This window comes from Odontomachus brunneus, unplaced genomic scaffold (genome assembly GCF_010583005.1).
Source record: "Odontomachus brunneus isolate Ranch 3 - 2012 unplaced genomic scaffold, Obru_v1 Obru_scaffold_007, whole genome shotgun sequence".
NCBI lineage: Eukaryota > Metazoa > Arthropoda > Insecta > Hymenoptera > Formicidae > Odontomachus > Odontomachus brunneus.
In genome coordinates, this window is record NW_022639457.1 from 1120656 (window position 1) to 1137477 (window position 16822).

At 36.7% G+C, this 16822-nt stretch overlaps 1 protein-coding gene across 8 annotated transcripts in view; it reads right to left on the minus strand.

The window, feature by feature from the left end:
• The window catches only part of LOC116853842 (diuretic hormone receptor-like), a 47928-nt gene that overhangs the window by 14206 nt on the left and 16900 nt on the right, over positions 1-16822 (minus strand). Inside the window, exon 1 of one of the 8 annotated variants that reach the window (XM_032835111.1) lies at positions 6703-11154. The exons of the other annotated variants lie outside the window; for them this stretch is intronic. The gene's annotated coding sequence lies outside the window, so the exon portion shown is untranslated. Of the gene's footprint in view, positions 1-6702; positions 11155-16822 lie in introns of those variants that run through there. 8 annotated transcript variants of the gene reach the window in all.

A 16822-nucleotide genomic window follows, 5' to 3' on the forward strand; every position in this document is an offset into this window, starting at 1 on the left:
ATATATATATATATATATATATATATATATATATATATATTTTATTATATATATATATATATATATATATATATATATATATATATATATATATATATTAGTTCCAATTAAATAAATTTTATATACATTTTATATAAAAATCTAGTGTAATATATAATACTTATCTGATAATTAAACATAAATCCCATACACAAATCTCGTGTAAAAAAAAATATTACTTTTATAATTACAACGGTAGTTTCTATGTGAATGATGTTATTATATCGAAATGCGAATCGAATTAGATGAAATTTCTACATAAAGGCTATTTCTATTTGCAATATAAGAATAAAAGGTTAACCGTGGTGCATACAAAACTTTATTCCACATTTATTATCTATTATTCGCAAAATTCTACCCGACTGTGCACAAAGGTGAGCGCTTTATCATGGCGTATTACGACATTACACTTTCAGTTACGGCGCAAAATGGGTACGTGCGCGCCTGTGTTCACGAGCTTGCCATGAATTTACGCGCGGCATTGGCGAACATTTGTGAATGTTGCGAGTCGCGGCGGTGAAAATCGATGCTTTACTATCGGCTATAATTCCATTATCGATAGTTAGTTAAGTGTCGATGCGGGCGGCAAACTTGAACGCTCTCTACGAATAACGCAACTGCATTCCGATAATAAAGTTAACGTCGACGCAAAAGTATACGCTCTCGTCAAACTTGAAAATAAGTCCGGAGAACTGCGATTCGATTAAATCGCCGACTGTGTCGACGTCGGCGTTGTTAACAACGGGAGCGTGCGAAAGCTCGCAAAATGCACTCCACGGTACCGGTGTCGGCTCCAACGAGGACAAAGTAAACTCCCCTTATAAGTAAATAAAACGTAGTAATACTTTCGTTATCCGTTGTTACATAGCAGAAAATTAACGCGTGAGAGTATCTTTACGAATACCGTTCCAACATTTCCCAAGCAGATCCAATCTTCTTTTCAATCTTTCCTACACAAGACATCTTTGATCAAGAAGAGATTCGCTACTTCGATGCAGTTTATATGCACAATTTATGTCCGTGTCTTAAATAAATCTCGTGTAAAGGCTACATATTGCTTTTGACATATTACTCTCTAAATTTCTTGAAGTAGAATTTTCCTCGAAACGAGTGAAACATGGCAATATTTTCGTTCGATGTGTTAGTGAAAATATTGCCATTCGAAACCGCAAGAATGAATATTTTCCTGTAATAATGTCTGTGATCTTCAATTTCGAGTAAAAACATTCACTCGACGATTAAGGAGATGTTGGAATTCATGACGAACTCCAAAAATGTCAATAACGTAGAAATCATCGTCACTGACACAATCACGCTATCTTTTTCGTATCTCTGGTATAGATCTTACGTAAAGATATGTTGCTTTATTATATTTAGCAGAAAACTTGATCAAGAATATGTAGAAATCTTTTTGCAAACTTTTCCGATATTTTTAAGCTTCTAAATTCAAATGTATGAAAGTACAACAACATTCTTTGCAATTTTTTAGAACAAAGCAAATTCGCGCGTTCAATATACAACCTACAGAGAGAGGGAGAGAGAGAGAGAGATCTTTTTTATTGGATTAATATTTATTTTTAACTGACAGCTGACAAGCTAATTTACACTTGAAATGTCAACTTTACGATTTTTTATCATTTTTTTCATATATTGAGCAATACTTCAATTTATTACGTATTTTTATTGTGTAAGAATACTTATTGTTCTATGCAGCCAATATAACGTATTTTGCAGAAAAAAGTCAGTATTCTAGCGATAAAGATTCAGACTCCAGTATTCCCTCTTAAGAGTGAAAATTTACTTTATATAAAAATTTACTTTATAATAAATAATGAAAAGTAACTCAAATTCAGATGATTCGAAGATCATCCTACTTTTACTTCTACTTACGAGTGAAATTTTATTCTAAGAAATTTAAAGAATATAAGTACATTTGATTGTTAAATAATGTTTACATTTTTATAGAATCAAGTTGCACAATAATCCGAGTTGTCAGAAGATCACTACTAACATGTATGCAGAGTAATTGATTATAAATATATAAAAACTACTTCTCAAAATTATGTTCTCTTAGTTTAAAATAAATTCTTTTTTCCAAATTTCGCAAATGTTACACTCTGTGTTGTTACAATTTGATTACTATACACGTCAGTACTGGCTTTCAATTCTGATAGCTTGAAGCGTTGTAATTTCATTTAATAAAATGTATGAAAACCATCTGCAACTGAGCGTACACAAGTTTCACAACAGAACATAGTAACTTTAACATTTTACAAAAATGAAAAAAATTACGCGCAATGTGTGTACGTATATATTCGTACATCATAACTATTTATTATTTCAACAGAGCTGCTTTTCGAAATAATCAACAGTTGATGCACGAATATGTAGACATATATCGCGCGTAATCGAAAAATTCCTTTAAAATCGTAAAAAATCTAGAATTACAAAACATTAAGCTATTATGCCAGATTGTGTACAATGGTGATCTCTTTACAAAAATAATACCGTTATTACACCGAAATGGATCGAATTCAAACAGATATCTGTATACGAATTTCTATTATCAATTTTTTTCGACATAGAAGATCCGTTCCAAATATAAAATAAGTATAAAGTCTCGCGTAACAGAGAACTTTTCTTGTATATTTTTGTCTTATTTTCCAAACAAAATCCTCATATCCCCACGGCTTTACCGTCATTCGTGGGATATCCTGTGTGCAGAACGTGCTCAAAAAGAAGCGCGAAAAAAGAGGCTGGACAAAACGATCGTTGATTAAAAGTTGGAGCGACAGACGTTTAATCGAATTTCAGCGACGTCGTGATATCGCGTTACCACAGAAGTGCAATCTGAAAGGAGGGCGTCGATATTTATTAGAGAGATGAACACGAGACGGGGAAGCGCGGTCATTTGCATGCACGTGCGCTCAATAATGAGGTTGTAATTAAATGACGGACTTGGCTTAATGACACGCCGAACCGCACGACAGACAACTACTCAAAAAGCTCACACTGAAGTATGCGTTGGAACATACTTTGGAGAGGGTTTCTTCTTCGTGGACGTCCCTTTTTGACACGTAGTGTGCTTACAACCGCCAAGAGTCAGTACTCTGCCGCTAAAGATTTAGACTTCAATATCCTATATCTTATCTACTCTTATCACTATTTCACTTATATAGAGTGAATTCTTCACTCTATATAAGAGTAAAAAATCACTCAAATTCGGATGACTTAATGATCACTCTGTTTCTCGAGTGAAATTTTAGTCCAAGAAATTTGGTGAGATTTTAAGGAAAATATGGAAAGAGAGAGATAGAAAATTAAAAGAAAATAAGTAGGGAAGGAAGCAATAAGTTGGAAGATTTATAAGGTAGAGAGTATATTGGTTTAGTGTTTAATTTCTTTTTTTATTGTATATATTTGGATAAGGATTAGGGAAGTATAAGCATTATAAGCATTTTTTACTGTAATACAAATGAAATGTGGAATGTAATGAAATGTGATATGATAATAAATTAAGAGTAAGAGAATCATTTAGATAAGGAGATATAAGATAGATAAGAATATAAGGTATGGATGTGTGGACGGGATAAGTTTTCTGTATTTTATAAACCAAGTCCCCTTCTTGGTAGCTGAAGGAAATAAAGTACTATAAGAAATTTAGAGAGTATAAATACACTTGGTTACTAATCGTTGTTCCAAGTGTAATATCACATATGAATTTAAGAAAACCTCGAGATTGTTCAGAATATTTCTATGAGCACACTGAGAGAAAAAAATATCTAAAAGATAAAAAATATTTCTTTGCGATGAGTACTAAAATAACATAATTATTTGTATTAATATATACACATCTTTATGCTGAGAAGAAATTTCCTTCAAATAAGAAAATACATATTTTTCTAAAACCGTTGCTCTTCTCACAAAAGCAATTATTCATTATATTTAGACAAAAGAATTCAGATTCAAGCAAGCGTGTGTGTGTTGTCATTAGCACTCACCGAATAAATATCTTTTATTTTCCAAATATCTTTTCTCTTAATGTACTAAAATTGTCCTTGACTGTCGAGAGCGACTGTTTTGAAAATAAAGCCTCGTATCTAACAAAAACGAATATCTGCACGTTCGATTTGCACTTTCCATATAAAATCATTGTTTACTGTAAACACACCTCACGTAATCGGAGATAGACGTGCACAATACATTATTTTCGCAATTATCTTTCCCGAAAGCCAGGTGAAAAATCGAAAAATTTACGCTGCATTTTTATTTATTTTCTGTATGCGTATTTATTGTTTCCCGTAATTGTCTACTCGTGCTGGCTTGCGTCATGATTTTCCAAACATCCTATTTTCTGGAGGTTCTGTTTAAACCAATAACGATAAATAAATAACGAGCAACACCAGAGGAGCTGCTCCAGTTTATTCGTATAACCCATTATTGATTACCGAATTGTGTCGACACCTGACAAGCATTTTCCACAGGTGTCTCTCGATGGCGGGTAGAAAACGTCGGAATAGGTACAGTGGAATTAAATAAAGTCTATATTGAGAGACCTTCGCGCGCGCTCTTGGGAAATTAAAGAGCGCCGCGAGACGAAATTCTAAAAATAATAAGCCTTCGGTATACCTGCTGACACGCGCTTTATCGTGGTCGTTTATATCCTGATCTCCAAAATGGTAAATGTACAGAATGCATGGTCCATTAGAGGGAAGAAAGAAATATATTAACAAGATTATCTTAACAAGATAAGATTGTAAAAGTTTCACGTGCAACTCAAAGAGCGTGCGAGGTTCATCGAAATGCATTTCGTCTTAGCGCGTTGATTGAAACAGCCAACGGAGCAGCTTCTCTCGTCGCGCGATTAACGACTTATATTATGACTTCTGCCTAAGTGCATAACGTTAATTTCCAAGAATAATTACGAAACTCTATGACGCTCGCCCTGACTCTCGCGATCACGCCGACAGTTATTGTTTGAACAACTTCGCGCGATAAGTAGAGGAGCGCTAACAAGTTTTGCGAGCTACGTGCAGCAGGCAAAGCATCATTACGAGTAGACGATCATTATTTCGATGCCCGGAAGTCATACACTAGAGACCTGCTATTAATAATAATGAAGGCATCAACCATCGCCTCCGCGTACGGATGTCGCAGCAGCGCATAGAAATCCTCGTTACTTCGAGTCCTGCTTTACTCACGTGACAGACACGTCAGGCAGAATATATTCGCGAAGAGCAAGCAACGGCGTCGATCTCCTTTAAAAGATAATTTATGCGTAATCGCTAAACTGCGCGATAAGCTGCTATACAGTAATGCAGCTCGATTCAAATTGCTTATAAATACCTCGCGAAAGAAGTCGGTCGTTCATTGACCATATTTGGTTTTTTCATTAGGCATAATTTTCTCGAAACGGTCTTGATTTGGATGGGCATCACAGAGAGAAAGACTTCTTTGTACAAAATTTCACGAACATTTCAGATAGTAATTCCGCCCCTGTTTTTGGTTTTTTCACTAGACATAATTTCCTCGAAGCTGCACCATATTCCGGAGCATCCCCTAAGAAATTCATATCGCGCCCTGCGAAAATGGTACAATGTTCGTGTGCAAAGGCAATTACGCCGATCCGCGTACGATCTGCGTGAAACTCACTCTTAACGGTTGATCGATAGACGCTCGCCGTGGCTGGTCGCTTTAATAAACGGATAATATTCGCGATGCAATTGGGCGTGATATGGTCGGTGCAAGTTGCGAATATCGACCGATTGCCGACTGCGGCGACATGCAATGGGCGTGGTAATTAACGCAGCGTATCGTTTATGGATATTTATTATCCAATCAGTGAGAAAGCCGTGGAGCACGTGACCGAGTTCTATTGTCGTTCGCATAGGTTGCGCCGCTCGTAATATTGTTGTATTAATCCTTGAGAGTACCATCGATGTATACTCGAAGTCATTAGGCACTATCCGCGCGCGCGAGCTTGCACAAGATAAAAGATATTGCCAGTTTTCCGCGACTATACCAAGATATCGATTACTTGGACAACAAAGCTTCAAGACTTTTCGGTTGTTTTTTTTTTGAGACATAATACTGCCTCTTTCCGGGGTGTGTTTCTACCGTCATCTCGTGCGTCACACGTTACGACAGACGAAATAAGAAGACTACTGTTAGTAATAAGAAGCTTACTGTCATGTTTCATTATTAGACGCGACATAGTGCAACGAAGTGGTAACTTGACTCACGCAACGGTCGAACTTTCTTCCACCGAGATACGACGCGCGTTAACTATGCTTTCGTCAGAGATGTTCTTTAATTATGCTGTCTTACCGCGCGTACAAAAGACAGATATTATTTCCCTTTGTATTCAGCTCGGCCTCTCTTACTCTCTGTCTCTCGGATGGAGGGATAATTGTTCCATCGGGCAAAGCAACTGTTAAGTCATGAAGCTGATTACAAAAACCTTCGTATCCAGCAAGGAGCATTATTAGAGGCGCACGAAATTCTACTTGCGAGGCTAAATTCTAGGTTTCGACTCGGGTGACCGCTTACTTGTCTCTTATTCAGCCTTATGTATCACCTAAGCTTGTCAAACGTCTCTTGAGAATACCCTTTATGTGATAAATGGTTTGATATATTTGGAGATGTGTCGTCCATGCTACTCACATTCCAGCGTTCTCCCTCCTCTGTTTTGGCTTTCCGGTTCAACATCCTGGTCCAAGCTGCTTCATCGAGATATTCCGGATATTCCCTGGTGGCACTGATACTCACATAGATGAGTTCTGACACTCATACAGATGACATTCGATCGACGAAACCCGTATCGAGTAACAGATTAAATCTTTTCAGAGCCGATGAAATATTACAATCACGGCGGAAATTAGAACTCTAACGTACCGATACTATACGACAAGAATTTTACTAATTTCTCGACCGTCTTGAGGGTCTGGAATGTTTCGAAGAGCGTTATCTGTCAGCCACGATATCTATGTGTATTCAATAAAAGACAACGACGGTAGACGATCGCTAGGGAATGACTGTGCTCTTTTCTCTGATTGTTTTGTTGTATTGTAGTGTGTAGTATATTTTCCTTTTGTGACCGAAATATTATATCTCGAACCGACAAATGATATACATACGCAGGATATGTATAGCGGCGCGTTAGTCAATTTTTCCGTCGGCCGATTAGAATATTTGATCGACTCTTTGATCGACTTTTTAATCCGACTCTCATCGGTGTCGTGTCAGTTAATATGTTTCTTCGATCGAATTGCACTTACACGAATAATACAGTGCTACGAGCGAATATGTGGAGCGCCACGATGAAACAGCCGGGACTAGGATACAAGATCGCGAAACCAGGACGCCGGGATACGACCAGCCATACATTATGTATCTCCAGGAAGTCAAATCATTTATTATACAGGACACTCCCGATTTTAACGAGTGTTTGACAGACTTTCTGAGAGCGTATACAGGTACCCAAGCTAAAATTTAGAATCTAGTTTCGCAGGCATAGTTGTATAACAATATTGCTTTAAACCTTCGAGTAATGTGTTTTCGTTATCTTTGAAATAGTAACCAGAGTCGCATGTATGTTCCTCGATTTTTCTTTCCTTGCTCGAAAAATTGTTAATAATTTCTAAAACTTTCTTTATCCTCTTAGTTAAAGAACCACATAGTTCTTTGTGAAAAATGAATTGCTAAATATTTTACTTTTAAACAGTAACTTCAATAATTTAATCAATATAGATGACGGAGATAAAATTACTATTTGAAATGTCCGTGAAATGTACTACAAGAAAATCTTTCTCCCTGTGATCTCTGTGGTATTCAAATTAAAGTCACGTCTTGTAAACCACGTCACTGTGTAGAGAAAGGACAGAGAACAAAACGACAAACTTTATATATAATCCTTACACTCACCTAAATTTGCTTGCAGATACTGCTAGATACTACTACCGCTGTAAATTTTACGCGTACTGCAGATACAAAAAACAGCGAGAAATTTTAATTGATATTTTTTTAAACAATTCCTTTCACACTTGTTAGAATGACTCGGACATAAATGATCCCAGTTGCTACTCGGAGGGTCTTTGCTGTGTACGTTTCTTTTTTTTAGGGTTACGTCATGTATTTCCAGATGTGTCAGTCATCTATTGTAAACGATATCTTCGACTTCAATGGGAAGTTTGACAAACTTACTAAGACTCAGGGGACCCTCGCGTCGAAATTTAGAAACCACTCGAAGTCTGGCAAGTTGTGTACCTTTAATAATGGGCTTCTTGGGCAACAAGTTCCATCTCGAATCTATTAATGTCTTGTTATCATAACGAATTCAAATGTCAACCTTTATTAACATAAATCTTTGTTGATGTAAAGCGACAGAGTACACGCAACTGCTACCTTTGCCCTTACAACTTCTCCTCTCTCACCCTTTTTGAATTTCCAAATTCCATCGATATTTCCAACGCCGATAAAACTAACAAAACGATAAAGAGATTATGAAACAAAGTTTATATTAATCCACTAATCTCATCATTAATTATTCTATACGGCTCGTGCACATCGCATACGTTCAATCTACAGTCGAGTAAGGTACATAATTAATACGTTGCTGATTGAAATTTAGATTAAAGATTAAATAGATAGGACACTGAGGTAATGGAATATCAAATGCTATTCATTCCAAATATTCATTTCGCAAATTAACGTTACTTATAACGAAATGGGACGTACATCATCACAGAGGCTCTTGGCAAGTTCTCTTTTAATCACTTTATTGCTGACAACTAGATCATTGAATTTTGTAGCGAATTTCAATGCTCTAAAACATTGTTCTTAAAACTTTATGCAAACTGTTCGTTGCCGGCTGTTGTTATTGAATATCCTTTTAATAGTCTATTCTTCCCGTGACATTATGAGTTTACTGTGATAAAAAGTAAACACGACACGCGTACGCAACATGTTATTGTATTGTTGTTGTCGTCCAACGCTAGCATATGCGTAGGACGTTGAGCTAGCATTTAAGCCTCAACATGAAGAAAACAATAGTACGCAATTCTGAATAATATAATGTTATATCAATAGGTCTCTGAATTCAACGGAACTTGCAAAGCTAATGTAAAACTAAGTTTCGGGTATTCTGACCGTACGTATAGTTTGTGTTAAACGTGTTCTCACGATTATCAAACTGTAGTAACGTTACGATATTTATATAAGACAAATAGTGAATTTTTAATGAAATGGTTAACATGTAGCTTTAAATATATAATCGAAATATATAATCAAAATGTAGATTTTAGAGTTTATACACAATAACGGATTCTCTGATTAATTTGAAGTTGACTTTTTTGAAACGTTCGATTTGTTAAACATTTGATCAGTGTTAAATCGAATCTCTATTTTTTTCTTTGTGTCTTGCTTTCGTCGATAATTACCAAGATTTGGTCACATGCCATCTTTAGTTAGTCGCGGCCTAATTTCCACACGCGCAAAAAGACAAACCCGACGAGAGAAAACGTCTACCGTTGTGAAATCTCCGTTCTTTTTCGCACGTGGTCTCTCTAGACGGTCGTTTGGAGAAAAGGAACCGCCGACAAAGAACCGCCGTTGAACGTTATGTAACAAGAAAAGTCGGTTGATCGTTTATTTTCTTCTTGTGTGGGAACCTCTCGATAGTCGCGCAGCTCACGATGAATTCTTTCGGAAACGTGTTCGAGGCTCGCACTTTCGACAAGGGAACTTCGTGAACTCGGATAAGACGCGCCGAAACGAACGCGGTAACTATCGATGTGGTCTTGGTTCATTTTCACCCTCCTGTTCTTCCTTTTTTTTCTATCTTCACGACAACCAGTCGTATAGGCACAAATAAAAGATGCCGCCGGGGTGAGAAAAACAAGCAAATATTTTCTTAAAACAGACGTATTATCTCATTATTATCTATTTTCCGTAATGCCATTTAGCTATTTCGCGTTTCATGAAAGTAGTGCACTTCAATTGAATTATGAATTTCGACAGTTTAAATTGAAATTAAATATTTGAATTAAATCAAATATTATGAAATATGTATAATATTAGCATTATGATATATATAAATAATGTTGAATTAATAAATAACGTATGCTTTTTCGGACATATCTCGCCAGTTGAAAGTTACATGATCTCGGAAACAATAACATATGTATATACGAAATTGTTGAGCAATTAAAAGAATGTTTTGCTGTTTCAAGTAAAATTCTAAATGTCACAGTTAAAATTTATCGCTGCTTTTTGAATCTGCTAAAAAATTACTTGTGGTACACGTAGAATTTACATGTGGTACACGTAACATTCTAGCAATATCTGTAAGCAAATTTATGTGGGTGTAAGGATTATACATTTATACGTTGTTTTCCGTCGCTAGTTCTCTACCGCAGTCACTTTTGTAAGTGATATGACTGGCCTTAATCTACAAAGAGACTCTTTCTTGCTAAATTTCACAAATATTTCAGATAGAAATTCTGTTTCTGTTATCTATATCGATTAAATACAAACGATGTGCGATATCGCAGTGCTTGTTAGTCATTTATCCATCTTAGAAAATTTTTCGTAAATTATTTTCGCTATGTGATTGTAAGATTTTTCTTTTGAGTGACGTTAAACGCGAAAGTAAATGGATTGGAACGTGTCATGCATGATTGCCGACTTTTTCGAATCGATCGAAGCGTGCGTGAGACGCATTATATTACTTCGCTCGTACATTCATCCTCGTACGACCATTTTGAGCAGCATCAGCACCTTGGAATCCTAATTTTTCTTTTTGTTTCAGATCTGGCGAAGTTAGTAGCCACACGAAGGAGTTGTAGTTACTTTAGGTACACATGTTTTAACGGAGGATCCGACTCGAACCAAGTAAGATCAACTCGAAAGTAATTTAGATTTTCTTTCATGTGCTCGCACATGCATAAGGCCATTTGCGTTCGAAAAGTAGGACAGTTGTCCATATAAAAGTCGTTGATTAACAACGACCGCAGAAGGATGAGATGTTCGTATTAAACACGGAAAAAAAGATCTGCTACATATAGAAAACTAAATATAATTTGCTGTATTAGCCACTTTTTCTTTGCTTTGCACAATTTCCTTGCTATGATAACAAGAAAATAGGTTCCTGCAACAAAAAAAGTAGCTAAAACAGTAAATTATGTTTAGTTGCTCATCTGTAGCAAATTTACAACATTAGCCATTTTTCTTGTTGTAGGAACAGACTTTCTTGTTATCATAGCAAGAAAATAGGTTCCTGCAGCAAAGAAAAAGTAGCTAACACAGCGAGTTATATTTAACTGTCCATATGTAGCAAATTAGTTTGCTGCTGCAGCAAATTATTTTTTTCACGCATATTTCTCTCGTTATTTGTATTTAATCGTTGATGATATATTTTTTGCTTCAGTAGCACAACGTGACCGATCCTAATCTCCCAGTATTTTAATGAATCGAAAATAAAGAACAAAAGAGGTGGGCTTTTCGATGGTTGGTTTGAACATGAGATCAATGCGATTTACACGATTCGTAGATTTTTGCACATATATTCTGAGAGAAAAAATTGTTAACCCTACTACAAAAACTAGTTTCTCAATTATAATTGGTTCATTATGCACTTACAGAATCACAAATGCCAAACACTTTTCAGTGTAGGGTTTTGCATGTGCGTGTTTGTTGATTTTAATATATTGTTTGAAGTAATTAGAGGATTTCTTCTTTAAAAACAAACCATCTAGATATTTGAATTCAGTATATTCAAGTCAAGAGAAGAGAGATTATTTGACGGAATTATTCATTTAACATAATCCTTCAATTGTTTCAAGCTTCACTAAGAGCACATCAAAATTGCTCCTTAAAATAGCGCATCATACACACAGAACTGCGTTTAAGAATGATGCTCCAGAATAGTGCGCATCAGAATTGTAAGAATAATAATTTAGAATTCGCGTAGAATTCGCGATTATTTTACTCACTATTAACTAAATTTTGTGTTCGTTACAATCGCTAATTTCATAAATTTTTCCACGGTTATTTCGAGCAAAATGTTATATTTCGAGCAAAATTGAAATTAGAGTTCGAAGTTGGAAATTAAAAATGAGAATTCTTGTGAAACAGGAACTTCGTTTGTTTCAACGAGATCGCAATTGTCCGCGGAACGGAATGTTTGCTTTTTTTCTCTCAATGTTATTGAACACAGAGCGGTTTCGTTTTGTTTACACGCGAATCGCGAATGTATCCCCACGCGACTCGCGAGTGTGTCGGAATTTACCGTCCATTTTTTACTTTCCATCATTATTTACTTTCCATCAAATCGTTAAAGGCCGGTAAAATCGGTAGTGAGTGCAATATAGTACAGTGAAGTGAGTGAAGTGCGATCTAATGGAATGACAATTGAACGATATGAAGGCTAAATGCTGAAGACTTAGAATGCTGGGCGACTTGATATCGCGGGATATCAATCCGATATGGTGAGCGTACAATTTGAACGCCCAAGAAGCGTCATATTACATAGTGCATGCCATGTTTACACGTAAATTGCATGGATCGCCAACAAGAAGAGTCATTACGTGAAGTTTTATAACGTTGCGAAATCACTTGAAAACACATTCAGGTTTGTACTAATAGCCATTGCCTGAAATTCCTACATGAGGTATTTAGATATAAATTTTGAGTTAGATTTAAATTTTTTTACTTAAATTACACAATATATGCGATATTACATTTGTAAATACGATTCAGCTGAAAGATTTACATCTAACTCTAAGTTCGATTATGATTATCTCATCTGAAGCAAGCTTCAAGTTACGACTATTAGTACAACTTTCAGATTTGACTTTAGAATTAGATATGAATTTTTCAGTTGATTACAAATACAAGTCGCATATGTCGTGTGATTTAACTGAAAACCGCAGATCTAACTCTAAAATGAAATCTGAATATCCTACGTAAAGACAATTTTCAAGTGACGACTATTAATACGAACTTTAGGAATCGATAGCGATTGCGCGACAGTGCAAGCCTGCAGTGTGTCTAGTTTACTATATATAAATCATGGGTACTATTAATTATACATCGGAGACGACCGAGTAGTATTTACGACGCGCGCTGTAACTCTCGTAAGGCAATTGGAAGCGATCGAGTCCCGATATATGGGGCGCGGCAATAGCTATTAGCACCTCGAATATCCTCGAAACGATAGTGGTTGGGGAGAATTCGTTGAAACGAAAGTTACACGGTGGGAAAAGGCGTCGGCATATGGCGGTAACGATTTTTTTCTAGGTCGAGTTACCGCGTGGGCGGAGTTTTCTCTAACTGTTGTGCTCCCAAAAAAATATTCAAGGTGTTAGCCAGTTGATGGTTCACCTGTATACATAGACTGGAGCATGCCAAACATCGACGTGGAAACTTATCGAATTGTCGACGATATGATTTGAAAACAAAGTTTTGCACGTGATCGTATACATTCCTTTTGTAAGTAGTTACGTGATTTGCAAGAGAGTCGAAAATCTTGATTTCACGTTACGCTTTTTACGGAATTTGCTTGATACAGATTTTCTCGAAATTGAACAAAACAATGCATCCTGAGATTAAGAAGAGATTATTCTGCTTTTGCGACGTATATCCTCGAAATATTAAGCTTTTTTATTTTTATCTTAAATTTTGATCTCCGCATTTTCAGGTCGCACAAAGTGATGCAAAATAATTTAATAACGGAATGTTTATGATGCGACGCAATTTTTTGGGGCAGCGCGCAATTTTACGTAAAAAAGAGAGCGCGGTATTTTAATTATTTCGCGTACGATGTCGCGATACCGTAGAAAGATCAAAGGATGCGCGGCTTCGTTATACTGTTTGCGTATAAGATACAAAACATCATTAGCATTATTCATGGAGATACCATTTCCATTCCCCGACAATAGCAATGAAATATGCTTCGTCGACGGAACGATGATTGGATACGATTTAATATTGAGTTATTATCAAAATTCAACAGGCAATACGATTTGTTTTATAGTGTAGAATTTTCTCCGATATACGCGACAGGAGAAAGATATCCTATACAGCACCAAATGTCTAAAATACATCCCAGAAACGTTCCAGAGACAATGTGATATCTCTGGGATGTCTCTGAAATATATTTCGGACATTTGTGCTGTATGGGTATTTTATCTCTTGTCTAAGTCTTAATTTCTAAGTTTTGTTGAAAAAAAGCCTGACAGACTTAAAACATAAAAACAGAAACGGGCTAAAAAATGCTTGATGTATATTTGCATAACAACCCGAGCCGAAATTTTGATTCTATGTTAAACCTTGAACTTTACAATGCAGTAGGAATTAAGTTAGCAAAATAGGTTTAATTCTAATGATACAATTTATTCCTTTTTTGATTCTAATGAAATTTCCCTTTTCACTTTCTTTAGCGTCAAAATAGGTTGTATTATAGATTTCAGAATATCAAAATAGGTGTTGAAATAATGAGACTAAAAATATGATCAAAATTTCGAGTAGGTTAAATAGAATCAAGAGAGGTTGATGTAGATTTCAGAATATCAAAATAGGTGTTGAATGGAATAGTAAAGCTGAAAATAAAATCAAAATTTCGACTCGGGAACACATGGTGTATTTATATATTTCATATATATGTATATATCATATAAAATATTCCAAGAATTGGAAACCGCGCGACAACTGCAAAATGCGAAATTTATACACGACGTAAATCTTTGTATGCTTAACTTTCTCGTAGATTATGCGAGTTTCTCGCGTTATATGCTTGCTGGGCGTTTGCTCGCGGCATCGTTAAATTAACCGTTAATTCGGCAAAGCAATCTTGAACTTACGTAACGCGATGCTGCGGTACGTAATTTCGCGATTTTATCAGTAAACATCGCTTCCCGACCTCCTGCATCTCGATTCCAGTGAGATTGCTCTAGATAACGCGCGACACATTTCGCCGTATCTTATCTAACGCGCACGTACACACGCTAGCGCGGATAAAAGTCACAAAGTGGCGGCCGGTCTATCAAAATATCCGTCAAAATGCGCGACTGCGATCTCGTTGCAGCACGCACGATGCCGTTGCGAGAGAACTCGAGACGACTTTTACAGTAGATCGCGCGCGAATTCATACTGCGCGACTTTGTCGCCTTTTTGTTTGCCCGATATTTTACATAGATGTACCTTCCGGTAGCCGCCCTGGGATCAGATTTCAAGGTTGCGCGCGGTATCTCAAAATCGTCACGTACACCTGCCTTTTCCACGGCAGATTTCCTCTCGCCAGTCGGCGGAATCGACAGTTTTCCTGCGCCACAACGGCGAAACGCCCACGGCTTTTCTACGTTAGGTATTCTCACCCGTATCCCAGCTGCCTCCCTCGTGTTAATTATCGAGTTACGGCCGCTGTTTCGAGTACCTGAGATACGGTTTCGAATTTACATATTGTGCCCTATCTCGGTGCTCAGTGCGTTTCTTGCGCGCCTCGTGAAATCTGCAGATTCCAGTTGCTGGCAGCCAGCACCTGTCGGCATTTAAAACGCCATTGCGTATTCATCGGCGCGGCTGCTAAAAACGGTAACTTCGTTTCGACTGATAACGAGCAGAATTGCAATCGTTATCCCTTATGAATGTCAATCGGTGGTTCGTCGATATCAAATTACTCCGTAGGGGAAAGCGGTACTGATGTATGGATTTCATTGCCTCGCCGAGTATTTCTCTCGGATATAAAACGTCTTCGGATTGGACGTATTTCCTTTTCGCTACCACACACGATCAATGATTTCGAGCGAACCCTCTTGCTATTTCTCATTCTTGCTGTCCTTCCGTCTCTCCCTCTCTCCCTCTCTCTCTCTCCCTCTCTCTCTCTCTCTCTCTCTCTCTCTCTCTCTCTTACTTTTTCTTTTGACGAGATTGATGACAGAGATGTGTTACGGCTCGAAAGAGTCGGCACAAATTTTATTTCATATTCTCTTTGTAATTCAAATGGCGTATAAAATTGTACTCGAAATAACAAGCCGGGTTCAGGAATCGTTCGCCATGTTCAACTCTGCTCGTCGTTTCGTTTCTGCATACAGGCGTAAAATTCCTTTCGCTTCGCGAATGTGACATTTCGCCATCGTGTTTAAAGATGAGTGTTGATGGTTCGATCGTGTTAAAGCGGTGCTGAGCTTCGAAGTACAAATAACGCGGATAAGAACAAAGAGCATAATCTACAACACAGCTCATGTTCTTCGAGGCAAATGGATGGAAACGGTAACACGCTTCTCTAAAAGCCGAATTGAGGATATGTGTCTGTTTTGCAAGATTCTGTGTAAGATTAAGGCGAAATCATATATAAGCAACTAAAAAGTAATTTCTCGAATTCATCTCTCTTTCTCTCTCTTTTTCTTTTGGCGAACACACCTCAATGCACTAGATATTCCCAATTATCGTTATTTTAATTAATATGTCGAGTAATATTAGTAATAGTCGTAATTAACCGAAATTTTATCGAATTTCCGTCAGTTTCTACGATATATCGTGCAAGTTTAACAATGGGAATGTATTGCATCGAAAGAGTATGATCTTTTCCGAGTCGAAAAACGTGATCTTTTTGAATATTACGCTAAATTACGTTGTTCGACAAACAGTTTGTGAAATATATTTTCGAATGTATTCAAATAGCTCTGATTTGCGAAAGCCGCTTTTTTCTCACGTATCGTGCGTTTGATATATATATATATATATATATATATATATATATATATATATATATATATATATATATATA